Source organism: Ictidomys tridecemlineatus, chromosome 1 (assembly GCF_052094955.1).
Source record: "Ictidomys tridecemlineatus isolate mIctTri1 chromosome 1, mIctTri1.hap1, whole genome shotgun sequence".
NCBI classification, from domain to species: domain Eukaryota; kingdom Metazoa; phylum Chordata; class Mammalia; order Rodentia; family Sciuridae; genus Ictidomys; species Ictidomys tridecemlineatus.
Window position 1 is genome coordinate 205,953,292 of NC_135477.1, and position 4,452 is coordinate 205,957,743.

Sequence of the window (4,452 nt, forward strand, 5' to 3'; positions counted from 1 at the left end):
CTCTGTGACTTCTATGGCCAATGCAGCTCCAGACACTAGCTTATTCCTGGACCTCTAGGGAGTTTTTCTTCCTGAATCTTCTCTCCTGCTACCTCTTCTCCTGGAATTCTAGAGCTCTATTCAATGATGTCCTCCTCCACCACGTTTTACCCAATCTGACTGCTGATGTGTTCTTACCTTAAAACTACATGAGTTTTTCTCCTGGAGCAAAAAGTAATGGTGCTTGGGGGCAGTGTGAACCTGGAATCTGTAAAAGAGAGTTCAGATGACACTGGGTATCCAGAGTTCTTGGCTGTTATGGTGCAAAGTGAAGCCATGAAGAGATGTTTCGATGTGAAGTGTGTCCCACAGAGAAACACATAACATTACTAGCTTTTCAGTAGCAATATTGAGCCTAGTCTCACCAATGTTAGACACCAGGAAATTAAAAGAAACACACATTTAAATGATATATTAGAAAGAGTTAAAAACTTTCATCACAGGGTCCAGGGATGTAGGTCAGTGGTGGAGCACTTGCCTAGCATGAATGAGTTCAAGGATTTGATTCCTGCTATATAAAATAGGAGAAGAAACGTTCATTATAATCCATGTTTTTAAAATATAGGCAAAGGACTGGGTGTGGCTCAGTGTCAGAGCGCTTGCCTTGCACATGTGAAGCACAGGGTTCTGAAAATAAACAAAATAAAGATATTATGTCTTTGTGCAACTAAGAAAACCATTTTAAATAAACATTTTAAAATAATGTTGGCAGAAATATGTTCCTCAATATTGGTGTTTGAATGAATTTGGTATGCAACATAGCCATGTGTTTTAACAATTTTAAATATACTGTTTTGATATAGGAATTCCACTTTTAGGAATTTATTGTGCAGATTCATTCACAGAAAAAAAGAAACTCTATTAAGGAAAAAATAGTGTTCTTTCATAGTAACAGATAAAAATGATCCACTTAGTTAGAAATAAGGCAACCCTTAAAATCTCAAAGGGAATAGATAGCATAGAGGTTCTAGGACATATTAAATGCCCTTATAATTCCAAGAGGTAGAGAGCATTAAGGAATTATATATATGTGTAAATTTTTATGGTATTGAAAACATGGCTCCCTTTTGATATGGAATCATATACATTTTATAACTCTAAACAAAGATAATAATGCTACACAATTTTATATATTTTGTGTAGGACCTTTAATAAAAAATATTTGATAAAATCATTCTCTAATTTCATATCTTCCACTTTCATTCTCTTTCCTGTACTACTGGAAATTATTCTAGTGAAATGAAATTTGAGTAATGAATATTTGAGCAAAGTATTTAGTAAGACTCGCAAAAACTACAAAAATATTATGAGATTTTAGTTTGCAAAATGGATGCATATGATATCAAAGATAATTATATAAGAACTTTATAAAATTATGAATGGATGTAAAAGTTACTAAAGATTATTCAATGACAAACTTTTAAATTATACAAACATTACTTAAGACAAGTAAATGTGTCATAGTACAGTTAAGTGGAGGTCAAGTCAGGAGATAACTCCTCTTCCTGGTGCATTCACCAGCTTAGACCAAAGCAAGTGGCCTCCCTCTGTGCTACTTGTCAAAGACTGAGCCTTCCTCAGCCTGGGGAATTAGAACACATACTGTGGCCCTCTGCGCCTAGCAGAAACCCACCTGATCCTTTGGCATTCTTTTGCCTTAAGGTACTCATTCCTGAACTAAAAACTTAATCAATACATTAAATTAAAAATTATTGTCAAACACTATGGTTTTATAAAATATGCTGATATTATATATGCATGATAATTATTTTTTTCTTTCAGTTTCAAAAGAAATTAAAACAATTTTGTAGGACCATAATGTATTTTAAGGCTCTAGTCACTTTGCACTTGGATGGGTGAGCCCTGCCTGGAATCTTACTGATTTATGTTAGTAGCAGCTAAGGCTCCGACTCTCGAGGGCCAAGTTATAAACCCACTACAAAGCAGAGTTTGCTTGGCCCAAATGAATTGTTAAGAAGCAAGTTTGTGAAGGAGTCTATAGTTTTATGGATGTTCTTAGAGCTCCTAATGATAACTACTTCTCCTTGGATCATTGTGACAAAAAATGTGACAGTAAAAACCACTGTAACTTCTTTCTCTCAAACATATGCCACAGAGATTTTTCATGGATAAGTTTTAATTCAAGATCATGAGGCTTTGATTATATTTCAGAATAATAATACCATATAGAAAATGAATGTGAACATAATCTGAAGAGTGTCCTGCCCTAAATTTAAAAAAAAATCACCATTTATCAAAATGAACTTTGAAATTGTGATTGAGAAAGTCAGCCATAGAGGTAGTTGTGTACTACCTCTACGCAATATTGATGTTGCCCATTATCAATAATGATATTTGATTATTAATGTTGCCCATTATCAACCTCTAAAGTGTCTTTAATTCAAGCTACTCAGGAGGCTCAAGCAAGAGGATCATAAACACACAAGCAACATAGTGAGACTCTCTCTTCAAATATAAAAACAGCAGGAGATGTAGCTTGGTGTTAAAGTGCCCCAAGTTCAATCCCAAGTTGCAAGGAGTGGGGGAAAAAACTTTTAAATGTCAGGTTTTTCATTCTTTTGTTATCTATTATTTTATTTTGCCCATATTAAAATTTGGATTCTGCAATCTGAATACTCAGGAAATCAGAAATTATATCCCATCTGATTAAAATGTATTATATGTCAAAGTCATTGTACTGTCATGTGTAACAAAAAAATTATAATGTGCTATGCTATGTATTTCTTCTCATCATTTTCAATACTGAAAGCATAGTTGTATAAAGATTTTTAGAGACTTCTAATTTTGTTTTATGTAAATTTAACCAAAGGAAAGTACATTATTAGAATGCTCAATTTTGGTAGACATGGTGTATGTGTGTGTAAAGCAATGAAAGGTTCTCAAAAATGAAGATGTCCTTTAGTACTATTACATTTGTAAAATATATCATTTCACAAGGTCTGGAATCTTTTTTTGCACAGTGACATATGTGGTCATGACATGCTATAGGTGTTTTTTTTCCCCCTTGGTGGTGCAGGTGATTGAACCAAGAGCTTCATACACCTCTATACCAAACTACATCTCCTGTGTGTGTGTGTGTGTGTGTGTGTGTGTGTGTGTGTGTGTGTGTGTGAGAGAGAGAGAGAGAGAGAGAGAGAGAGAGAAGGACTTTTAATTTTGCTGTCTCTGGCCTTGAACTTGTTTTCCTCCTGCTTCAGACTCCAAATCCCTGAGATTACAGGCCTTGGCCTCTGCACCTAGCTTCCTTTGTTTATTGTGGAGGCTAATCCTCTAGTTTTCCCCAAGGTTCAAGAAAATCCATGAGAGGGAGAGGAAGAAAAGCTGATTTAGATTTTAATTTTTTTTTAAAAAAAGGATGATCCTATTGGAATCCTGTCTGTATATCTGAACCACAAAAATACTCCAACTTCTCCTTGACCTCTACTCCCATTTTATGCCATAGACAGTTGACACTCAATTTAGCTGATGAGAAAAGCAAGGCAAACAGGTCTGATCTCACTGTTCAGTAAGACCTAGCACCTAACCCCTCTAAATCTAAATCCCCTCAATCTAAAACCTACCAGGTTTCAGGGAACAGGAAAGTTTAAAAGTCCATGTCCATGCTAATGAAGGCATTACATCCCTTCAAGCTAAGCCCAATGTATAATTTATCTTTTTATTTTTTGAGACAGGATCTTGTTCTATTGTCCAGGGAGGCTTCAAAATCCTGGACCCAAGCAATGCTCCTGCTTGAGCCTCCTGTGTACCTTGGACTACTAGTAAACAACATGGCACCCTGCTGATGATAGTTTGCTAAAGCTATCTGAGCCAACTGACATTAGGCATATGACCCCACCCAAAAGCCTTCAGTTTTGGTGGATCTCAAAAAAAAATCTGTAAAGTTTCTCAACCTGGAATTAGCCCACCAGAGCAGGATTCTGTCACCGTCTGGACATGTCTGACCTAGAGCTGATGTCTTGGATCCCATGATTGACAACTCAGAAGTCCCAAGACTAGAGATTTCATTTTGAAGTCCTTCTTAGTTAATGAGAAATTAACTGTAGAACATTTAAAGGATATTTATTGATGCTTATTCTCTCTCCTCTTCCAGAAGGTCACATTCAGTTTCGAGGAGACGCCATCAAGTGGTCACCCAACTATACATTCTGTTAGCACACTACCCTCATATCTCCAGAGATGGCATTGAGTTCAGCCACAGATCTGAGCTGGGTAATTGGCTCCTTTCTGCCCCAGACCTACCTATATAGATTCCAATCCTGACCCTTTACTCATCCCCTCCACATCAATAGACAAGCAGTGAATACAGGAATGGCTCATCATGAACAATTCAATCACATTAGAAACTAGAAGAATTTTCAGTTCATCTAAAAGAAGAGTTCTTTAACAAATTAA